The sequence below is a fragment of the Rattus norvegicus genome, chromosome 8 (genome assembly GCF_021556685.1).
Source record: "Rattus norvegicus strain SHRSP/BbbUtx chromosome 8, alternate assembly SHRSP_T2T, whole genome shotgun sequence".
Taxonomy (NCBI): Eukaryota; Metazoa; Chordata; class Mammalia; order Rodentia; family Muridae; genus Rattus; species Rattus norvegicus.
In genome coordinates, this window is record NC_141541.1 from 64,093,887 (window position 1) to 64,109,224 (window position 15,338).

A 15,338-nucleotide genomic window follows, 5' to 3' on the forward strand; every position below is an offset into this window, starting at 1 on the left:
TGAGTGCCTGCAGAAAGAAACAGGAGAGAGCATATATCAACAGCTTGACAGCACACCTAAAAGCTCTAGAACAAAAAGAAGCAAACATACCCAGGAGTAGTAGAAGGCAGGAAATAATCAAACTCAGAGCTGAAATCAACCAAGTAGAAACAAAAAGGACTATACAAAGAATCAACAGAACCAAAAGCTGGTTCTTTGAAAAAATCAACAAGATAGATAAACCCTTAACCAGACTAACCACAGGGCACAGAGTGTGTGTCCAAATTAACATCAGAAATGAAAAGGGAGGCACTTCCAGTTTTTAGCGGGAGTCCCAAACCTGCAGATCCCTGCCCACAGCAGCTCCCTGCTCCCAAACCCCGTGAGAGAGAGACCTCACCGCCTGGACAGGTGGGCACTCCTGAGACTGCAGAGCAGAAGAGACCACCAACACTGCCCACCCCTGCCCACATCCCTGGCCCACTATATACGGCCTCTGGGTTCCCGTAGAGGAGGGGCCAGGAGCAGCAGGTCCGCTGCGTCTGAGACACCACTGGAACCTGAAGGGACCAACCGAATAAACAGTTCTCTGCACCCAAATACCGTGGGAGGGAGAGCTAAACCTTCAGAGAGGCAGACACGCCTGGGAAACCAGAAGAGACTGCACTCTGCACACATTACTGATTCCAGAGGAAAACACCAAATGCCATCTGGAATCCTGGTGCACGGAAGCTCCCGGAAAGGGCGGCACAGATTTTCCTGGTTGCTACCCCCACGGAGAGCTCATAAGCAACACCCCACGAGCAAACTTGAGCCTCAGGACCACAGGTAAGACAAACCTTCCTACTCCAAGCGACCTGCCTAGTAAACTCAGGACACAGGCCCACAGGAACAGCTGAAGACCTGTAGATAGGAAAAACTACACGCCCGAAAGCAGAACACTCTGTCCCCATAACTGGCTGAAAAAAAAACAGGAAAACAGGTCTACAGCACTCCTGATGCACAGGCTTATAGGACAGTCTAGCCACTGTCAGAAAAAGCAGAACAAAGTAACACTAGAGATAATCTGATGGCGAGAGGCAAACGTAGGAATCCAAGCAACAGAAACCAAGAATACATGGCATCATCGGAGACCAATTCTCCCACCAAAGCAAACACTGAATATCCAAACACACCAGAAAAGCAAGATCTAGTTTCAAAATCATATTTGATCATGATGCTGGAGGACTTCAAGAAAGACGTGAAGAACTCCCTTAGAGAAACACAGGAAAACATAAATAAACAAGTAGAAGCCTACAGAGAGGAATCACAAAAATCCCTGAAAGAATTCCAGGAAAACACAATCAAACAATTGAAGGAATTAAAAATGGAAATAGAAGCAATCAAGAAAGAACACATGGAAACAACCCTGGATATAGAAAACCAAAAGAAGAGACACAGAGCCGTAGATACGAGCTTCACCAACAGAATACAAGAGATAGAAGAGAGAATCGCAGGAGCAGAAGATTCCACAGAAATCATCGACCCAACTGTCAAAGATAATGTAAAGCGGAAAAAGCTACTGGTCCAAAACATACAGGAAATCCAGGACTCAATGAGGAGATCAAACCTAAGGATAATAGGTATAGAAAAGAGTGAAGACTCCCAGCTCAAAGGACCGGTAAATATCTTCAACAAAATCATAGAAGAAAACTTCCTTAACCTAAAGAAAGAGATACCCATAAACATACAAGAAGCCTACAGAACTCCAAATAGATTGGACCAGAAAAGAAACTCCTCCCGTCACATAATAGTCAAAACAACAAATGCACAAAATAAAGAATATTAAAAGCAGTAAGGGAAAAAGGTCAAGAAACATATAAAGGCAGACCTATCAGAATCACACCAGACTTTTTTCCAGAGACTATGAAAGCCAGAAGATCCTGGACAGATGTCATACAGACCCTAAGAGAACACAAATGCCAGCCAGGTTACTGTATCCTGCAAAACTCTCAATTAACATAGATGGAGAAACCAAGATATTCCATGACAAAACCAAATTTACACAATATCTTTCTACAAATCCAGCACTACAAAGGATAATAAATGGTAAAGCCCAACATAAGGAGGCAAGCTACACCGTAGAAGAAGCAAGAAACTAATCTTTTTGCAACAAAACAAAGAGAAGAGAAGCACACAAACATAACCCCATATCCAAATATGAATATAACAGGAAGCAATAATCACTATTCCTTAATATCTCTCAACATCAATGGACTCAATTCCCCAATAAAAAGACATAGATTAACAAACTGGATATGCAATGAGGACCCTGCATTCTGCTGCCTACAGGAAATTTGTCTCTGAGGTGTGTTTCAGAGACAAAGACAGACACTACCTCAGAGTGAAAGGCTGGAAAACAACTTTCCAAGCAAATGGTCAGAAGAAGCAAGCTGGAGTAGCCATTCTAATATCAAATAAAATCAATTTTCAACTAAAAGTCATCAAAAAAGATAAGGAAGGACACTTCATATTCATCAAAGGAAAAATCCACCAAGATGAACTCTCAATCCTAAATATCTATGCCCCAAATACAAGGGCACCTCCATACGTAAAAGAAACCTTACTAAAGCTCAAAACACACATTGCACCTCACACAATAATAGTAGGAGATTTCAACACCCCACTCTCATCAATGGACAGATCATGGAAACAGAAATTAAACAGAGACGTAGACAGACTAAGACCAGCCATGAGCCAAATGGACTTAACAGATATTTATAGAACATTCTATCCTAAAGCAAAAGGATATACCTTCTTCTCAGCTCCTCATGGTACTTTCTCCAAAATTGACCAAATAATTGGTCAAAAAACGGGCCTCAACAGGTACAGAAAGATAGAAATAATCCCATGCGGGCTATCAGACCACCATGGCCTAAACCTGGTCTTCAATAACAATAAGGGAAGAACGCCCACATATTCGTGGAACTTAAACAATGCTCTACTCAATGATAACCTGGTCAAGGAAGAAATAAAGAAAGAAATTAAAGACTTTTTAGAATTTAATGAAAATGAAGGTACAGCATACCCAAACTTATGAGACACAATGAAAGCTGTGCTAAGAGGAAAACTCATAGCTCTGAGTGCCTACAGAAAGAAACAGGAGAGAGCATATGTCACCAGCTTGACAGCACACCTAAAAGCTCTAGAACAAAAAGAAGCAAATACACCCAGGAGGAGTAGAAGGCAGGAAATAATCAAACTCAGAGCTGAAATCAACCAAGTAGAAACAAAAAGGACTATACTAAGAATCAACAGAACCAAAAGCTGGTTCTCTGAGAAAATCAACAAGATAGATAAACCCTTAGCCAGACTAACCAGAGGACACAGAGAGTGTGTCCAAATTAACAAAATCAGAAATGAAAAGGGAGACATAACTACAGATTCAGAGGAAATTAAAAAAATCATTAGATCCTACTACAAAAGCCTATATTCAACAAAACTTGAAAATCTGGAGGAAATGGACAATTTCCTAGACAGATACCAGGTACTGAATATAAATCATGTACACATAAACCATTTAAACAACCCCACAACTCCTAACGAAATAGAAGCAGTCATTTAAAGTCTCCCAACCAAAAAGAACCCAGGTCCAGATGGGTTCAGTGCAGCATTCTATCAGACCTTCATAGAAGACCTCGTACCAATACTATCCAAACTATTCCACAAAATTGAAACAGATGGAGCACTACCGAATTCCTTCTATGAAGCCACAATTACTCTTATACCTAAACCACACAAAGACCCAACAAAGAAAGAGAACTTCAGACCAATTTCCCTTATGAATATCGATGCAAAGATACTCAATAAAATTCTGGCAAACCGAATCCAAGAGCACATCAAAACAATCATCCACCATGATCAAGTAGGCTTCATCCCAGGCATGCAGGGATGGTTCAAATACGGAAAACCATCAACGTGATCCATTATATAAACAAACTGAAAGAACAAAACCACATGATCATTTCATTAGATGCTGAGAAAGCATTTGACAAAATTCAACACCCCTTCATGATAAAAGTCCTGGAAAGAATAGGAATTCAAGGCCCATACCTAAACATAGTAAAAGCCATATACAGCAAACCAGTTGCTAACATTAAACTAAATGGAGAGAAACTTGAAGCAATCCCACTAAAATCAGGAACTAGACAAAGTTGCCCACTCTCTCCCTACTTATTCAATATAGTTCTTGAAGTTCTAGCCAGAGCAATCAGACAACAAAAGGAGGTCAAGGGGATACAGATCGGAAAAGAAGAAGTCAAAATATCACTTTTTGCAGATGATATGATAGTATATTTAAGTGATCCCAAAAGTTCCACCAGAGAACTGCTAAAGCTGATAGACAACTTCAGCAAAGTGGCTAGGTATAAAATTACCTCAAATAAATCAGTAGCCTTCCTCTACACAAAAGAGAAACAAACTGAGAATGAAATTAGGGAAACGACACCCTTCATAATAGTTCCGAATAATATAAAATATCTCAGTGTGACTTTAACCAAGCAAGTAAAAGATCTGTACAATAAGAACTTCAAGACTCTGAAGAAAGAAATTGAAGAAGACCTCAGAAGATGGAAAGATCTCCCATGCTCATGGATTGGCAGGATTAATATAGTAAAAATGGCCATTTTACCAAAAGCGATCTACAAATTCAATGCAATCCCCATCAAACTTCCAATTCACTTCTTCATAGAGTTAGAACAATTTGCAAATTTATCTGGAATAACAAAAAACCCAGGATAGCTAAAACTATCCTCAACAAAAGGACCTCCATGGGAATCACTATCCCTGAACTCAACCAGTATTATAGAGCAATAGTGATAAAAAAAAAACTGTATGGTTTTGGTACAGAGACAGGCAGATAGACCAGTGGAATAGAACTGAAGACCCAGAAATGAATCCACACACCTATGGGCACTTGATTTTTGACAAAGGAGCCAAAACCATGTAATGGAAAAAAGATAGCATTTTCAGCAAATGGTGATGGTTCAAGTGGAGGTCAGCATGTAAAAGAATGCAGATCGATCCATTCTTATCACCCTGAACAAAGCTTAAGTCCAAGTGGATCAAGGACCTCCACATCAAACCAGATACACTCAAACTAATAGAAGAAAAAGTGGTGAAGAATCTTGAACACATGGGCACTGGAGAAACACCAATGGCTTATGCTCTAAGATCAAGAATCGACAAATGGAATCTCATAAAGCTAAAAAACTTCTGTAGGGCAAAGGACATAGTCGTTAGGACAGAATCCCTACCAACTGATTGGGAAAAGATCTTTACCAATCTTACAACTGATAGAGGGCTAATATCCAAAATATACAAAGAACTCACAAAGTTAGACTGCAGGGAGACAAATAACCATATTTAAAATGGGGTTCAGAGCTAAACAAAAAATTCACAGCTGAGGAATATCGAATGGCTAAGAAGCACCTAAAGAAATGTTCAACATCTTTAGTCATAAGGGAAATGCAAATCAAAACAACCCTGAGATTTCACCTCACACCAGTGAGAATGGCTAAGATCAAAAACTCAGGTGACAGCAAATGCTGGCGAGGATGTGGAGAAAGAGGAACACTCCGCCATTGTTGGTGGAATTGCAGACTGGTACAACCATTCTGGAAATCAGTCTGGAGGTTCCTCAGAAAATTGGACATTGCGCTACCTGAGGACCCAGCTATACCTCTCCTGGGCATATACCCAAAAGATGCCCCAACATATAACAAAGACACATGCTCCACTATGTTCATAGCAGCCTTATTTATAATAGCCAGAAGCTGGAAAGAACCCAGATGCCCTTCAACAGAGGAATGGATACAGAAAATGTGGTACATCTACACAATGGAATATTACTCAGCTATCAAAAACAATGACTTCATGAAATTTATAGGCAAATGGATGGAACTGGAAAATATCATCCTGAGTGAGGTAACCCAATCACAGAAAAACACACATGGTATGCACTCATTGATAAGTGGATATTAGCCCAAATGCTTGAATTACCCAAGATGCACAGACCACATGAAACTCAAGAAGGATGAGCAAAATGCAAATTCTTCCCTCCTTTAAAATGGGAACAAGAATACCCTTAGGAGGGGATAGGGAGGCAAAGTTTAGAACAGAGACTGAAGGAACGCCCATTCAGAGCCTGCCTCACAGGTGGCCCATACATATACAGCCACCACACTAGATAAGATGGATGAAGCAAAGAAGTGTAGGCCAACAGGAACCGGATGTAGATCTCTCCTGAGAGACACAGTCAGAATATGGCAAATACACAGGCGAATGCCAGCAGCAAACCACTGAACTGAGAACGGGACCCCCATTGAAGGAATCGGAGAAAGGACTGAAAGAACTGAAGGGGCCTGAGACCCCATATGAACAACAATGCCAACCAACCAGAGCTTCCAGGGACTAAGCCACTACCTAAAGAATATACATGGACTGACTCTGGGCTCCAATTGCATAGGTAGCAATGAATAGCCTAACAGGGACACCAGTGGAAGGGGAAAGCCTTGGTCCTGCTGGTGAATGGGATTGTTGGAGGGAGGGTGGTAATGGGGGAAGGATGGGGAGGAGCACACCCATATAAAAGGGGAGGGGCTAGGGCAATTTTGGTCTGGAAACCAGGAAATGGAAGAACATTTGAAATATAGATAAGAAACACCCAATTTAATAAAGATGAAAAAAAAGTCCCTAAGTTGGCCTGAGAGTGTACTTGGAGTTTATTCCTAATATAAGCCACCATTGTTCTACATAGGTTACAGGAAGACTGGGTACATTGAAATTATATATTAAATATTATATACATTTATATTATATGTTAAAACTTTGGTTACACAGGGAAACCCCACCATCATACATTATTAATGTCTCATAAATATGAGGGCTTCTGTTTAGCCAGCAGCCTGCTCATAGGAAAGTGGCTGTTCTTCAAGGCAAGCTCTGTATCTCCTCAGGTACCAGCACAGGAGATACACAGGGACATAAAGAAGGATGGAAACAATCGTTTTCTGTGTGAGTGTCTAGTAGTTTTACATGACAGTTTCCGCTGTCATTTTCTATGCCATTATATATAAAAAGCACATCCCCACAGAGTTTGTGATACAGATTTCCTCCCTCTGGAGCCCCTACACCATAGGTCACAAAAGGTGACACATGGGAAATGTCTAAACTATAGAATACTACAAACTGTCAGGACAGGGACATAGGAGACAATGAGCTTTGGTTTGAGGAACTAAATGATATACAAAAAAGATGACATTGTCTTCTTACTTAGAACATATATTCCTCTGTGGGAAAAACAAGACAAACATGGAATAGACTAGGAACTTTTTGTTTAGATTCCACATTCATGACCTTATGTGGTTAATTCATATGAGGCCATAAACTGAATAGTACGAGTTCTAGTCTGGATGTAAAATGCCCCTCACAGCCTTTGTGTTTAAACATGCACTATGGAGCCAGTGGTGCTGTTTAGGAAGACCTTAGACTCCTTAGAGTTGGAGCCTTCTTGGATGCAGTGAATCATCATGGAGGACCTTTAGGCTGTTAACCCTCCACCTTCTGATTTCAGTTTGTGAATGCGATGTGATCAGCTAGTCCCCTGCCTCTTTCCTGCTACCTTCCATGTCTTCTTTAACATAATTCGATGACTCACTTCAACCAGAAGCCACAGTCAACCCTTCCTCCATTAGATTGTTTCCTGTCAAGTTATTTCATCATGGCCATGAAAAAAATTAAAGCACAGTGATCCAGTCGTAGATTCTGGTCACCGTTTCTGTCCCTTTGGAAGACTCTTGAATCGACTTTCTTCCTCTGCCCTCCAAGCAGAAGGAATAACCTGACTGTTACTAGGCAGTTTGTAGTGTTTGTAGTGGTTTGAGTATATTTGGCCCAGAAAGTGGCACTATTTGAAGATGTAGCCTTGGAGTAGGTGTGTCACTGTGGGCCTGGGCTTTCTTCTTCCCAGCTGCCTGAAAGCTAGTCTTTTCCTGTTTGACTTGGGATAAAGATGTAGAACTATCAGCTCCTGCGGCACCATGCCTGCCTGAATGCTGCCATGATACTCTTGCCTTGATGATAATGGACTGAACCTCTGAACCTGTAAGCCAGCCCCAATTAAATGCTGTCCTCATAAGAGTTGCCATAGTCATGGTGCTTGTTCACAGAAGTAAAACCCAAACTAAGACACTGTTCATTGTATCTGACCAGGAATGCCATTACCTACCAGTAACAAATTCATAGCTGTGCAGGCTGTCGTCACTACTCAAGCAATTCTCAGAGTCGCTCTTATATATATTGTGGATTTCTGAAAGAAAATCAATGAAGAAATGGATTTGACCAGCAATGACCTACCACTGCCAAGACCATCTCTTTGAAGGCTGTTCCCCTTACCCAACTCATCCTCCAAATCGTCCACATCCAAATCATCAATATCTGGAAGAAAGTCAGGAAAGAGTTGGATATGGCCAGGAATACCATTACCTACCACCACCAAGGTCATCACTTTAGAGGCTTTTCTTCCTACTCATGTCATCCTCAGTGTCTGTTTCAAACATATCACTACCTGGAAGAAAATCAGGGAAGAGTTGGATGTGACCAGGAATACCATTACCGACCACCACCAAGGTCATCACTTTAAAGGATGTTCTCCCTACCCAAGTCATCCTCAACGTTGTCTTCAAACATATCAATATCTGGAAGAAAGTCAATGGAGACAGTGAGTGGCTCATACCTTGGTGACTGTACTAGGTAAAGCCACCTTGCTTCACATAAGAACAAACCCAACTTCCTTTGGGTCACATCATTCACTGAGAACAATAGACATTCTACTAATGAGATAAAGTAACACCCCACATATTAAAAATACTGCAAAACACCTTAATTCTTTTGACATAGGAGATACAATCATACTTATAGTTCCTATTAATAGCAAACTAGGAACTTGAGAGACAGCTCTATAGTTAAGAGCACTGTTCTTCCAGAGGACTAGGGTTCGATTCACAGTACCCACATGGTGTTGAAGTTTTGTCTTTTGCTATGTATTATTCTGCTAAATTCTAGCCTCTGAGGCCTAGTTGCCCCCAAGGACAAGAGAATCTGCAAATAGACCCAAGTGACACTATGTGACCTTGCCCTCCAAGGTATCCCTGATTGGTGAATAAAGATGCCTGCAGCCTATAGCTGTAACATATAGCCTATAACTATAGCCTGTAACCATATGGGCAGAATTGAGAGAAGCAGGACTTGGGGTTCCCTGGAATTGGGATCAGGAAAGAACGGTGAGGAGATGGAGAAGAAGGGGGAGAGAGGAGGAAGCCGCTATGGGGGAGGTGAGTCATGAAAACATAGCCATGAGGGCTGGACTATTGGAGTTAAGAGCTGCCCAGATGGAATATGCAAATTATAACTTGGGGTTACAGATAAATAGATTCTAATAGCATAGAGGCTAGATATCTGCAAGCTTTACTGCTGATGAAGGCTTATTATAAATATGAAGACTGTTTCTTTTATCCAGGAAATGAATGTCCAAAGGCTGGGTAGAAGCCCTGTATTGAAATTAAATATTTCTACAATAGTATTGTGGTTCACAATCATGTGTTACTCCAATTCCGGGGAATTCCATGCTCTCTTCTTACCTCCACTGGTGCTACACAACATGTGGTGCACCCATATCCATGCAGGCAAAACACATTCAAAGTTAATTGTAAGAACTCAAACATGATTGAATTTTCACAGTACCGTCATGAGTACCACAGGCCTTTTCGGCTGTAAGCACAGTCTTTATTTGAGGTACGCTGCTGTGTTCACCATCCTGGGCCCATCTGAGACCCAGTCTCTTCAGTAGAGCAGAAACTGGAATGCATTCACAACAAAATTGAGGTTAGCTGAACCACATGAAAGGAAGGGTAACCATTGCTCTGTGTTTAAACATTTGATCTCATTACTGACTTGCAAGCACATTTGTTTGATTCCCAGCATCACTTCTGGAGTATCAAGGACATCATTTAACATATTGCATGGTCAGCGTAGATCAGACCTCAATCCATGCGGAGGATGAGATGGACAGAAGAGCATTTGACTGAGTGTGCAGGATGGTCAGCATCCAAATAATGCTAAGAATCATGTGAACACAGTGGAATTTGGGCAACTCCACATTTCTCTGTTCTTGAAACTATGTGACACTTCAACTTCCTAAGGTCTCCCATGAAGCCTAACGAGTCCAAAGGAGTAAATGAATGTCAAGCCCTAAAGGAAATCACTAGCACTGAAAGGGAGCTCGACGGTGTTTGCTAAAGGCCAGAAAATTCAGCCAGAGGTCACTGTTAGATTCAGAGAGAGAGTATGTATGATGCCACAATGCCAGGTCATCGGGCAATGGTTGTTTCTTCTTTATTCTTCACATAACATGATGTTTTACAGTTTGTGCACAGCATATAATATCGCCGAAAGGAAAGGGCGTTGTTGTTAAGAGATCATCTTTACTTCTTACTTTTGTCTGAGGCATTGTAATAGTAACCTTACTAGAAAGGACAAAATTATCTGACAGAAAATTGATAGGGATAGATGGTCCACTTTTCCAATCCTGATTTTGAATGGCCTTCAAAAACTGGCCATTTCCTTTTGAAGAAGTGATATGAGGAACCAGGTTAGTTCAAATGTGTAGCATTTGTTCACCACTGTTTAGCAGCCCTCTCTGTGGCCTCTTCATGTAAATTTCTAATGATCAGGCAACCACACTAGGAGAGGACCTCAAAATGATTCTGATTCCAAGTTAGTTTAACCCACTTGGCACATAATGGCTGAACAAAAACAGATACTCCCCTCACCCCTTCAATCAACAAACCTTGCATAAATCCTCAATCTAAACTGACATGCCAAGAATTCTGGTGATTTAATGGACTAGATCTGTTCATATTACTTACTTAGTAGCAATAGACCTCAGCACCGTCAATGTTTCCTGGACTAAACTGCCTAAGAGAAGGCAGTGACTTTAGTAGCTCAAAGTATGCAGCTGCCCTTGCTTACTCTTTGCTCAGAGCCCAGTCTCTGCTCTACAAAATCTTCAATCCACACTGTATCCATAAACAAGAAACATAGTCCCATTCCCTTAACCAAGCCCTCCTTCCCTAATGCCTCAGTAAATAGCCACACCTTGAGGAAAAGGGCATCTTAGAAATGATGACCCTCCAAAGCTGACAGCATGGATCCGTTGACTGCATGGGCTCTCCTCAATCTTACTTACTATCCAATGTGGGGACTGACCATCTTTGAGTGCAAGTACTTTTGAAGGACAGAGTCTAGATTGGCTTGAACATTTATGGTCAAAAGAATGGCTGAGACCAAATTAATAACTTCAGGGATGACTGGAGTTCTTAGTGGGCAAGCCCTGAACTGTGTGGATTTTGGACTCACAGTAACAGGTTCTATTGTGCTGAAATGTTTCATCAATTCTTTCTAGAACCAGTCACACTGAAGTGAAGCCCAGTCCTGGCACACATGTACCGCGTATTCTGATGAACCGTTTCCTATGTTGGAGGGCTATAACTTACAAGGAGGTGGACTTTTTCTTTTTCTTTTCATGGTGGTGATGGTAATTGCTGTTTTAGGGCAGGGTAGTTATCACAACCTGGACTATTGAGAAAATGCCTAAGACTGAAGATGACATTAAATTCCTGACCATCCTGCATCTCCTTCTGGAATGCTAGGATTACAAAATTATGTGCTAACACCCTAGTTTCTGTGCTATCAATCTAGTGTTGCATATCAGTCTCTGGGCTTCACACATGTCAGCATGGTATTCCGATAGCTGAGCTAAACCAAACCAAACCAAAACAAAACAAAGTGCCCTATATCGATACACCTGGGTTATCTGCTGTAGCCTGAAGCACAGAAGATACCTTTAGCTTTTGACCACTGGAACTACCACAGTAGTGTTTGGGTTCTCTGGAGGTAAAGCATATTCCAGGTATATGCTAGAAAACTGAGATTTCTATATAATGTCTATACATATCTTTATAGAATGAGAGGCAGAGGTTATAAGCTGAAATGTGATGTTTATCCCAGATGTCTGGGAAACACATTTAGCTCTCTCATACTCCCTAGCAATCCACCTTGGTCACTTATCTCCCTCTCCTAGTTGGTTCTCCTTTAGCATGGTTTGCTAAGAAATTAATTTACCATACATGGCTGTGATAAGCTCTGACCTAATTAATTTAGCAAATGGACGAACTCTGATTTCTTTCATTGACAAAACTAATGTTGGAAATTGGTTTGGAAAGTTAAGAGAAACACACACAGCCATGTCATTATACACAAAATCCCAAGGCAGCTAAGGGGACCAAGATAACTATAGACTCATAACCATGATTTGTCACGTAGAATATCAGTTGTGATCTTAAACTATACTCTAAATCCTCCTTGCCAGCAATTTGCTCTGAAAACACCAGGGAACCAGACAAAGACAAGAAGTAAGGGCAGAGTTCTTATCTACAGTGTGTCCTAAGAAAGCCACTCCAGAATACGTACAGCATCTCCTTGTACTCGATCGGACCTGCAATTTAAAGAAAACACTCTTAGGTCCAGATCGTAGTGAATTGTGTTTGCACAGGTCTTTGGTTCTCTTGTTTTATTGGAGAACTAATAAAGAATATGTATTGTTCTGTTTGATGCTGTCACAAAATACCTGAGTCTAGGTAGTGTGTAAAAAAAAAAAAGCAAGTATTTTCTCACTTATGCCTATCAAGCACGATCAGGCAAATCTATATCTTTGTCCTCTACAAAAGGGATTCCCAAAAGCTACATTAAAACTTGGCAGAGAAACATTGACAATCTGATCTTGTGAGATGAATTTCTTCAAAGGAGTGCCTCTTCCTCCTAATTATCTGCTCTAACTTCGTGCTTTAAAGAACTTATCATCTTAGTGTCCCTCAATGAACATCAGAAACTTTTACCACATCAATATTTAAGGAAACTCATTCCAAGTGCGCTAACCTTAGAAGTCCTCAGAGGGAAGTCAAGAGAATAGACGCAGAAAAAAAGTAGCTTTTCATATACCACATGCCTGTCAACTCTTCTATATGTTTTAATCTAAACAGGTAACTGTCAGAAGAGCTTCCTGACACACTCTGTGGAACCTGACACAATTCACAGTCTTCTCTCATGCTGTATCATGCCATGGGTGACTTAGCATAATTCCCCCTCTTCCTAGGAATATCTGCTGTCTAACTCATCAGCATTATTACTCAAATGTGGTAGCTATACATAAATAAAGGAATCATGGAACTAATGTTCCTATCTTAGGAAAAGAGGAGGCCATCTTACCTTAATCAGTGACAATTTGTCATTCTGTTCTTGTGAGGCCTTCATTTGGTTCCGCTTATACTTCACTAGAGGACACAAAATGACTTTGAGCTCATAGTACTGCTTGATATATACTGAGGCTTCTTCTCCTTTTTTTTTTTTTTTTTGGTTCTTTTTTTTTTTTTTCAGAGCTGGGGACCGAACCCAGGGCCTTGCGCTTCCTAGGCAAGCGCTCTACCACTGAGCTAAATCCCCAACCCCGAGGCTTCTTCTCTTGATATGGACAATGGTATATGGATCGAGTCTATATGCCTAGCTGTAGGCATAATGTTATTGTGCATTGTGTAATGATTATCCTTGAATTATTCAATTGCTGGTATCTGTGTCCCCATATCTGACTGCAATCCAGACATGCCATTATAATGCTTATTCTAAGTATCTCCTGTCTCAATGTTGCAAAAACATTGCTCCCCAATTATCCCCAGATTGGCCAATAAAAAGCTGATCAGCCAGTGACTGAGCAGCAGAGAGAATAGGGCTGAACTTCTGATCACAGTGAGGAGAGGGGGACAGAAAGAGAGGAAGAGAGACTTTGTCTCTAAGAGAGGGTCCAGAAGACACCATGGGAATGCATCTGGAGCAGACAGATCCAGATCAATACTAAAATGCAGGTATCTTGGGCATATTGGCTGGGAGGTAGCCAGATTACCTTGGAGAATTAGATTAATAATTTCTCAGTTATTGTGCTATAAATCTTATTAAGTAAGTCTAATAGTCTGTGTCTCAATAATTTGGGATCTAGTGGGTTAAAGAAAAGTTGCTACTTACATATGTGCACTAGCACCTAGCCTTGATGGATAGACTTAAGAAACAAAGTTAGGCTTCTCCTATACTATGCCATAGATGGAAAGCAAAAGAAAGCAAAAGAAGACCTGAAGAATCGATAAGGAAAAACAGCATTTTTCCTCAAAATTATATAAAATAATTCTCCTTAGATTGGATAAACGGAAATAAATGTTAAGATTAGATGATAGATTTCTATCATTTCTTTGGGTCATTTTAATAAAGAAAATTAACATTTCTGGAGATCTGGATTTTTTTTATCCACCACAGATCAAGACTAGCTACCGCATTCATTAATGATATATAATTTTTAATTACTTTCATTATTGTTATTATACCTGTGCATGTACATGAAGTGTACGTTAGAGCACATGTCACGGCACGTGTGTGGGAGTCACAAGACAACTTGGAGGAGACGGTTCTCTCCTTTCCCCTCTATGTAGGTTCCAGGAATCAAGGTCATCAGGTCACAGTTACAAAAGGCAAGCACATTTACCAATGGCGCCATCTCACAGACCAAACAGACAATTTCAATCTTGACAGAGTGCACATTGTTCTAGAAAAGGGAGTGTACTAAGAAGCACATGATGTAATGATGCTGAAGTATTCACTCTTTGCTGTACAGTGATAGCTTCTTGGGTGGAGACACTAGAATTTCCCTTTACAATAGCACCAATTGTATTGGCTGTGTAAAGCATCTGTCGTGGTGCAAACCAGCAAACTGATATAAAAGTAAGGGAGAGTGGCGATTTGGTCCCTGCTGAACACTGAGGTTTGCTAACACAGTTCCCGCTCATTTACATGTCTTCCTCACCATAATAGAATGCTTGAGTTGGAAGCCAGAGTAAACACTTCCTGCATTAAAATGCTTCGTGTCAGCTTATTACATCAAAAAACAAAAGCCACTGACATAGGATGATTTCACGAGAAGGTCTTATCATCACTTCTGCCCACTGGAGAATCTTCTGAATTGGCTTTCTCTTTCTCTGCCTCCCAAGCAGAAGGAACAACATAGTTACTCCTAGACTCTGGAATCTGACCAGAAATGCCACTGCTTGCCATGGCTGCATTACTTACTTCTCCCACTAGTCAAGTTGCCCTCAGTGCTGTCGTCCATGCCATGGATATCTGGAAGACAGTCAATGGGGAGAGTGACTCACAGGTTGGTGTCTGCG

General features: G+C 40.9%; 1 long non-coding RNA gene across 1 annotated transcript in view; it reads right to left on the reverse strand.

The window, feature by feature from the left end:
• The window catches only part of LOC501003 (similar to PGC7), a 65,124-nt gene that overhangs the window by 12,599 nt on the left and 37,187 nt on the right, over positions 1 to 15,338 (reverse strand). The window contains 8 exon segments of the long non-coding RNA NR_175005.1: positions 8,246 to 8,326; positions 8,413 to 8,454; positions 8,546 to 8,584; positions 8,676 to 8,714; positions 9,760 to 9,873; positions 12,547 to 12,571; positions 13,342 to 13,406; positions 15,241 to 15,291. This is a non-coding gene — a long non-coding RNA (similar to PGC7).